Source organism: Centruroides vittatus, unplaced genomic scaffold (genome assembly GCF_030686945.1).
Source record: "Centruroides vittatus isolate TY-2023 unplaced genomic scaffold, ASM3068694v2 contig_1768, whole genome shotgun sequence".
Classification (NCBI taxonomy): domain Eukaryota; kingdom Metazoa; phylum Arthropoda; class Arachnida; order Scorpiones; family Buthidae; genus Centruroides; species Centruroides vittatus.
The window spans coordinates 49,764-60,007 of NW_027121079.1; positions in this window are offsets into that span (position 1 = coordinate 49,764).

Genomic DNA, 10,244 nt, shown 5'->3' on the forward strand with positions numbered 1-10,244 from the left:
TTGCATACTCGTATATGATTAAAGTCGGACATTTTCAGAAATCCGTGGGTGTAGTTTTTAACTGCTGAATTATCCTACACAGATGTCCTGTTTTCAGGCTTTATCTGTTAAATGCTGACAAAAAGACTTATAACACCCATTTTTGTGGCATTTGGAAAGATTTTATACATCTCTACCAATAGCCTTAGGCATTATTTCTTCCAAAAAACCAGAGGTCAAATACTGGTCATTGTCTCTCGTCTTCGAGAGAGGGTATCTATGTAACAAGCTGGATTGCTTCATACAAACGGTGTAGAGTTGCTTTGTCGACACTCTTTGGAATTATGCACCAGTGGTGAGCAATGTTCCCTCTAAGCTGGGCGGCTGCGTGGCCGCGCATGAGAATTTATGTGCCGCGCAGGCGAGCATGCACACTGATTTCAATTGTTGTTTACTTATTTTTCACTCTGTCTGCAACATGATTATTGCTACGTATACTTCGATTAAATACATTAAATCATTGACAAAAGATACTATTTTGTATGGAAGTATGTTTTAAAATAAATTTTAATTAATTATTTTAATTTTTATAGGAAAAAATAAGATTTTATATATATATATATGCTCAGAAAAATTTTTTGCTCAGAATCTGCTCAGTAAAAATATTTTTTGCTCAGAGAAGTATATGTTCCGCTCAGCTACAAAAAAAATTAGAAGAAACATTGGTGGTGAGCAGAGCCATGGCAATGCATTAACAATGGAGCAAGAACTGAGGGTGTGGACTTGAGGGCATCAGGTGCCTCCCTGCCTCCCAAACATTTCTATACTCCCTGGACTAAAAAACTAATGCATTGCCAATGGCTCCAAAAAGTTGCTATGGCTCTGGTGAAAGCCCCAATCCACCAAGTTGGAAGATGAAATCTTTTTTGCTCGCAGCAGACAACAAATGAATATGTTACTTGGACTATAAACACAAGGTCACGATACCGTGATTCATTGCGGCAATCGCAATATTGGGTCCTGTGAGGTTGTGTGTAGGGTGTTTTTAGATCGAATTTAGTTATTTCTAACTTTTTTATTAGATTATATTATAGAATTTAATTGATATTTACAAGGGTTATTTTGAGTTTATCACACCAAGTGCCCAATCTAACAGATTTAAAAAATTCTTTAAATTGTGTACAGTAGAGGAATAATTTCAGATTTAAAATCGGCACCTTCGAAAACCACTTAAATCATATTTCGTGTTAACCGGTAACCTCGTGTTATACAATTATCCTATTCGAATGCAATTTATACCGCTTGTCCGATAAAAATTAGACTGTTGCAGGAAGTCGAAGTAATTCGACCAAAAGTAGTAGTTGACCTCTTCTTGGAAGAGAAAATGGTCAAATACTATTATTTAATACTGGTCTACTATTAATAATTGAAAAGTGATCCGTGTTGGATGGGTTATGGCCGCCAGTATTAATTAATAATCGTTGATCATTCTCTCTTCCGGAAAAGGTCAACGACTACTTTTAGTCGAATTACTTCGACCTCCTGCAACAGTCTTTTTTCTATCGTACAAGCGGTATGATGGCATTCGAATAGGAAAATTGTATAATACAAAGTTACCGGTGAACACAAAATATGTTTTAAACTCGGCACTCCCAAAAACAATTTAAGTATACGATCTTTTTTTACGAAATTTGATTGGTTGGCTGATTGGTTGTGATTTATAACAAAATGAGAATTCTGGTTTGAATGAAAAATTATGCACAAATGAATGACCTGAAAGGTTAAGTTTATCAGATTTAAGTCGAAAAATAATTTTAAAAAGTGGATCGAGTGGATCTATATTATTTATATTAAATTGACAACCGGATTTCCTGTAAAAAGAAATCATGAAAAAGGTGGAGGAGGATTGCTGATATCTACATCGCCCAATCTCTAGCAGTAGTGAGGCTTCCAGCCGAATCTACGCTTGATTCCGAGTCGCCGATCCACTTTCGGAAGAACTATTATATTCAAATTTTAAACCAGATATTCTGCCAATAAAAATTTTTAATCTAAAATCTGTTTTTCAATAATACGCTTGAGAAAAATATACTCTGATTACAATATATTTGTAAACTCGCTTGAAAATTACTAGAAAATTTTCTCGAATTATATAGAGAATGTCCAAGGAAAACGTACGAAGAACAACAGCAAAGGAGCTCTTGTCTACTAGAAAGCAGGACAATAAAGTGAGAAATCTAAGAATCATTCGAAAAAAGAACAGAAAGTCATAAATTCTAAAACAAACAACTCGCATCTGTTATTGTACCGTTATTGTAACATTTGAGAACCCCATATTGGAAACCTTTCGGTTTTCATTACAATAAACTCTTTCTAATTATCGAAGAATAATGACTTTATTACAGTTGAGTGGTGTAAGCCTGCTGGATAGTAAACCAGGTCTTCATATGTTTTATTCAAATGCTTTTTATATGTACAGTACAATGATATGTTATTCATAATTATATAACATTATCAGCATTTATGATTGTTGACAGTAAAATATGCATCTTTACAAAAATTTACACAATTCAAGATTTTAAAAATTAAAAAACCTTTTTTTTCATAAACATTCGATTATTTTGTATATACGTTACATAGATAGGTCTATATTGTCACAAGTAAAAAACTGCAGCTTTCTACGTAGAGATAATAAGGCCTATAGTTTATAACGCCCATGGGCGTGGAAGAAGGTGGTTGTTTTTCTAAATCTAGGTCAATACACATTTTAGTATTGACGATGTATATTTGATTCTATGTATGTTATTTACACTGTTATAATAAGAGTAGACTATACTAACCGATTTTTACCCTATTATGTGAACGATTATATACCTATTTTTTTTTTTTTTACATATTTACGAAAGTACAGCACAAACCAGAAGTAATGATACATTTTCTGATTAAAAACGTTTGATAAGACATCTTCTAGTCTAAGTAAATTCAAATAACACGAAACGTAGTGAAATTACAGCTAAAAGTGATGAAAATAAGTTTTTCCAACGTTTGTTTACATTCTGACTTCGATCATGTGACTTCGAAAAGACATTGGTTCTTTGCAGAACAGACAGTTCTAAAAGAACGCACATTGGTTGATATCGGTTCAGTCATAATAAAAAGTGACCAATTACGGCATAAAAGGCGTACAAACCAGAACTTCAGAGCCAATAGACATCAAGAAAATTTTCCATAGACTTACTATAGTAAGGTGGAGTTTCTCGGGAGTATTTATTGCTAAATAGTTTTGAGAACATTTTTACTCGTCTAAATACTGTCAAAACTTTTCTTTAGCAAATCGGAGATGGAAAAACAAATAAAACAAGCCATTTTATAGCGACTGTTTACATGTTTACACAATCGTAGTTCGAGAAGCGTGGCATTTATCGGCAATATTAGTTTCAGTGTTTTCACAGGTTGATGATTCGTTTATCTAGTATCTCAATAGATACAGAAATAAACCAATTACAGTTTTAAAAGTTTACTATTGATTTTATCAGCCAATAATCTGTCTCCTTACCTGTAATTGCTTTGGGATGGCAGGGGACGGCCTTTTCCGAAATGTTTATGGCCAAGAGGGTTGTGACAAAACATTTGTTGAGACAAATAAAACACATACAAGAAAGCAAATCAAAGCTAAGATCGCTACAGACTTTATTTCAATTTTTACATTACGTTATTATAAGTGCAAATTTATAAAATTATACATTAATTTTATTTATTATAAAAATAAATTCTACTAATAAAATGTAATATCATTAAATTTATTTTCATTATATTTTTTGTCATTTAATTTTTTTTAATTATTTTCTATCGCTAACTTAACATACGAATGGCAGCTTCCCGGCAAGACGCGGAATAATACACCAAAACGTTTCGTAGGGGCCCTGTATAACTGGTATCCAGAAGGAAGGTGCCATTTAGAAACCAACTTCGAACGTATTGACGAAAATTTTAAAAAATTCTTCCTTTTTCAACCGAAATGGATGTTTTTAAATAATAGTGAAAGATGCTTTTTCCTGAAGCCATTTTGAATAATTAAGTAGACGTTAAATGATTAATGCTGACATTTTAATGTCGTGTGAATAAAGTTACATTTCACCTTTGTAAGTGTAAAAACTTGGGATGCACAATGTGCATATATTGCAATACTGTAAATTAGAAAGTATACTTTAAATGACTTATATATATTTAAAGCTTGTATGTATAAATTATATTTTATCATGCTCTATAAATAAAATATAATTTATTATTTAGTTACTTGAACACTATATAGTGCAAGCACTCGAACACTTGCACAGTTTTCATCTACAATTTTTATTCAGTTTAGTTTTACTCGTATATATTATCTGTACAAGTTTCGAGCTCATTAGCACCCCTCCTTATTCAACTTGAAATCATAATTTTTTAAAAATCCTAAAATATTTCTACACATGTCTGCGTGACAGAGAGTAGACTTACACCTCTGATCATCTCCCGCTTATCTTTGCGTGCTTCCCTTTTTCAAATAAACATTCCGCACACTCAAAAGGTAGGTTTACACTCGACATACTTTTATAGTAATTTATATTTTACCATTTAGAACTATAAGACTCTTATAAAGTGACTTTAAATAATTTTCATGAACAACCCAATTTAATAATTCATACAAAAACTTTCATTCAAACAATTTAGTTTATTAAATACTTTTTTTAAACATTAAAATATTACAAATTTATTAATTAGTTGAGAATCCATGAAAGAACAATACGAAATAAATTTAACAAATGTTGATGAAATTTCGAATTTAATACAGTATAAACAAGATGTAAACTATGGTTTTTAAATAGAAGCAATAAACGGACAGGAAATCATTTTCTCTGTCATCACAAACAAGGAATGAATATTTAAATACGAACAAAATATAAACGGACAGGAAATAATTTTCTCTGTTATGACAAACAAGAAAACTTCTTAAAAAATTAAGTTTTCTTTTTAAATACGAACAAACGATGAACAGACAGGAAATAATTTTCTCTGTTATGACAAACAATAAATGAATAAACAAAAAATTAAGTTTTCTTTATAAATACGAACAAACGATGAACAGACAGGAAATAATTTTCTCTGTTATGACAAACAATGAATGAATAAACAAAAAATTAAGTTTTCTTTATAAATACGAACAAACGATGAACAGACAGGAAATAATTTTCTCTGTTATGACAAACAATGAATGAATAAACAAAAAATTAAGTTTTCTTTATAAATACGAACAAACGATGAACAGACAGGAAATAATTTTCTCTGTTATGACAAACAAGAAAACTTCTTAAAAAATTAAGTTTTCTTTTTAAATACGAACAACGATGAACAGACAGGAAATAATTTTCTCTGTTATGACAAACAAGAAGAACTTCTAAAAAATTAAGTTTTCTTTTTAAATACGAACAACGATGAACAGACAGGAAATAATTTTCTCTGTTATGACAAACAAGAAAACTTCTTAAAAAATTAAGTTTTCTTTATAAATACGAACAAACGATGAACAGACAGGAAATAATTTTCTCTGTTATGACAAACAAGAAAACTTCTTAAAAAATTAAGTTTTCTTTTTAAATACGAACAAACGATGAACAGACAGGAAATAATTTTCTCTGTTATGACAAACAAGAAAACTTCTTAAAAAATTAAGTTTTCTTTATAAATACGAACAAACGATGAACAGACAGGAAATAATTTTCTCTGTTATGACAAACAAGAAAACTTCTTAAAAAATTAAGTTTTCTTTTTAAATACGAACAACGATGAACAGACAGGAAATAATTTTCTCTGTTATGACAAACAAGAAAACTTCTTAAAAAATTAAGTTTTCTTTTTAAATACGAACAAACGATGAACAGACAGGAAATAATTTTCTCTGTTATGACAAACAAGAAAACTTCTTAAAAAATTAAGTTTTCTTTTTAAATACGAACAAACGATGAACAGACAGGAAATAATTTTCTCTGTTATGACAAACAAGAAAACTTCTTAAAAAATTAAGTTTTCTTTTTAAATACGAACAACGATGAACAGACAGGAAATAATTTTCTCTGTTATGACAAACAAGAAAACTTCTTAAAAAATTAAGTTTTCTTTTTAAATACGAACAAACGATGAACAGACAGGAAATAATTTTCTCTGTTATGACAAACAAGAAAACTTCTTAAAAAATTAAGTTTTCTTTATAAATACGAACAAACGATGAACAGACAGGAAATAATTTTCTCTGTTATGACAAACAATGAATGAATAAACAAAAAATTAAGTTTTCTTTTTAAATACGAACAAACGATGAACAGACAGGAAATAATTTTCTCTGTTATGACAAACAAGAAAACTTCTTAAAAAATTAAGTTTTCTTTATAAATACGAACAAACGATGAACAGACAGGAAATAATTTTCTCTGTTATGACAAACAATGAATGAATAAACAGCAGATTGACTATTTGAAATACAAACAGCAAATTTTGTGTTTCCACATACAAATTAACAATAAATAAACAGCTAATTGACTTTTTTTTTCAAACAAACGAAGATAAACAAATTTTTTAAACACAGTTGAAGAATAAACACAGCAAATTGACTTTTTTCAATTACAAATGAACAACAAGCAAATAGGAAATTGACTTTTTCAAATAAAAATGAACAAGAAGTAAAAAAGAAATAAACTTCTTTTTTAAGTTTCGATTTTTAAACTTTTTTTGCAAATTTTAATTTTTAAACTTTTTTTGCAAGTTTTAATTTTTAAACTTTTTTTGAAAGTTTTAATTTTTAAACTTTTTTGCAAGTTTTAATTTTTAAACTTTTTTTGCAAGTTTTAATTTTTAAACTTTTTTTGCAAGTTTTAATTTTTAAACTTTTTTTGCAAGTTTCTAATTTTTAAACTTTTTTTGCAAGTTTCTATTTTTAAACTTTTTTTGCAAGTTTTAATTTTTAAACTTTTTTTGCAAGTTTTAATTTTTAAACTTTTTTTGCAAGTTTTAATTTTTAAACTTTTTTTGCAAGTTTTAATTTTTAAACTTTTTTTGCAAGTTTTAATTTTTAAACTTTTTTTGCAAGTTTCTATTTTTAAACTTTTTTTGCAAGTTTTAATTTTTAAACTTTTTTTGCAAGTTTTAATTTTTAAACTTTTTTTGAAGTTTCTATTTTTAAACTTTTTTTGCAAGTTTTAATTTTTAAACTTTTTTTGCAAGTTTTAATTTTTAAACTTTTTTTGCAAGTTTTAATTTTTAAACTTTTTTTGCAAGTTTCTATTTTTAAACTTTTTTTGTAAGTTTTAATTTTTAAACTTTTTTTGCAAGTTTCTATTTTTAAACTTTTTTTGCAAGTTTCTATTTTTAAACTTTTTTTGCAAGTTTTAATTTTTAAACTTTTTTTGCAAGTTTTATTTTTAAACTTTTTTTGCAAGTTTTATTTTTAAACTTTTTTTGCAAGTTTCTATTTTTAAACTTTTTTTGCAAGTTTCTATTTTTAAACTTTTTTTGCAAGTTTTAATTTTTATACTTTTTTTGTTGTTTTTAAATTTTAATAAACTTTTTTACGTCTTAAACAGGAATTAAGACAAATTCGTATAAAGTAAAGAAAAATGGAAAAATACGAATGAAGAATGAATAAATCGTAACTTATTCACAATAAAACATCCATGTCCAAAAGACGAAAATTTCTGAAATTCGTCTGCATTCTGTAAAAATAAAAAAAAGTAATTAAGATTATCATCTAAAATATTTAAATGTTTCAATAATTTTACAAATAAGCATGTTTATATTCTTTTAAAATAGAAATGTGTACAATTGATCAAAATTATATTAGCAGTGTCATATCTACTATGAAACTAGCGATAGTTGGCAGAGATCACAAATTAAAACGTAAAGTTATGTTTTAGGGTTACTAATCCCGGATGGCCACGAAGCAACTACATTTTCGGTATTCTGCAGCTTGAACTGTTAACCGTCGTTGTTGGTTTCAGAAAGGTCCAATAACAGTTAAAGCTGCAGGACACCGAAAATGAGAAATTGACTCTGAGCAATTAAGCAATACTGCGACGTGTGATTTATAATGTATTCCATTATATTACTATTATATCATATTCATATCACATAATATTAGTAAGTAATCTTTCTATGCATCCATTCACGCTATTGCTATCGCTGTGTCGCAAGACTACACTTTACAGGATTCTGCATTAGAAAAAAACAGCGAAGCACTTTCATAATTTAAATCAGTTAAGCAACTTATTCATTAAATTGTGTTCCTTAATTTCTTAGGACTCGGCGGTGTTTAAAATGTCATAATATGAGTTTTTTTTTTAAAAATATATAGTTTATGAAGCTGTCTTTTTGCAAAACTTTAAACTTTTTTTTTAGAAACTTAGTTTACACGCTTGTATGTACAAACACGCAGACAAACAGACGTGTAAATATATACAGAAACATACAAGTTGGGCGACAGAGTAAATTTCAGGCTAAACAAGAACAACAGTTAGCAGAGATCACAAATTAAAACGTAAATTTTATGTAAAATTGTAGAGAAATCAAAGCCTTTTTGGTGATTTTAGCAAATTCGTAAAACTCATTATTTGTAAACCTCTGCTCTCAATTTTGCTTAACGCACATTATATTATACTTTTGTCGAGAGAGTGTTAAATGTTTTAATATTATATATTCAATTAACTTATCTGGACTTTAGGAGTAACAGCAGTGTGTTCTATTGTCGCAGGTACAGTACTTCATACACAATGAAAGTACGGTTAGAGAAAGATAAAAAAGTTCTTGTAGACGTAACTGTTATTCACACGTTTATTTGAATCGACAAACGACAGAATCAATTGTGATTCACAATGAAGCTGATGATGTGCCGAGAAACGTGGATTCATTCCATTGATATCACGATGTAGACGGACACTAAACTGACGATCGAATTTAAAGTCGTTCCCTCAGATTGTAAGACCAATTAATACAAAATGACTGAATTGGTATCAAAGACCTGTTTTCAATTTTTTATTTTATTTTTTACGCCTATAACTGGGCTATTTTAGCATCATTTTTGTAAGAAAATGATTTTTTCCTGTTCGTGTTTGTGGTACGACGTCACAGCATTATATTCTAAATAAATTGTTTAGTAGTAGAATGACGTGGTGTTAGAGTGAATTGAATTTTATGTGAATTTTTATTTTTGTTTTTGATAATTAACATAAGCATGCCAAATCGTACACCGATTTACTTTTATTTAATAAGAGTCACGTTATAATTAAAATTTACGTAATCTTTAACGTACCTTTTTCAGCATTGGCACTTTACGTTCTTTTTTTGACAAACGAAAAGATAGACACAAGTTTGCCTAATACGTATGAAAAACAACCGGAACATTTCGTCGGTTTCTGCGAAAAGTCGAAATATATTGGTAAACCAGTAAATTACAACAACAAAGATGAAGATTATTACATTATTTCGTACTTCTAAATCTTTTATTATATTATATAATAGTATTTGATTTATAACTACAAAGATTATCTTATGTAAAGGTTTATCACGCCGAGCGACCAGTCCGACACATTATAAAAATTCTTGAAATTGTGTACGGTAGGAAAATAAAGAATCTTTATAATATGTTAAATTGGTCACTCGGTGTGTTAAATTTTTACGTAATTATATAAATCAAGTACTATGATACAACGACCATATAAAGAGTAATTATTTTATTGTATCATTATTACGTTTATAGCGATACTCGGATGGTACGAAATGGCACAATTTCATTGGTAAAGTAGACACCAATTGAAAATATATCTTAAATTTCTAATGTCAGTTCTGACAAACTGTTCAATTTGCAGCCGAATACCAAACAGTAATCTGCCGATTAATCAAATTTCGCGAAAAATACAACAAATATTTAAAGTCGTACCCAGGAAAATCATTTAAAACATATTTTGTGCTGGCAGATAACTTGGAATTATGTGATATTCCTAATCGAATGCCATCATTCAGCTGTATCGATCAATTTTCGAAGAATTAAATATTTCGATTAGACATAAAGCAGATACTAGCTCAGCCAATAATTATTCCAATACACAAAATAACACCTTTTACTTATAGCTGAGATAATTTTAATTAGAAAACTTTAATTAGAACTAAAACTTTAGAACTAAAACTCTTTTTAAAACACTTATAGCTGAGATAATTTTAATTAGAAAACTAACGTTTTCGGC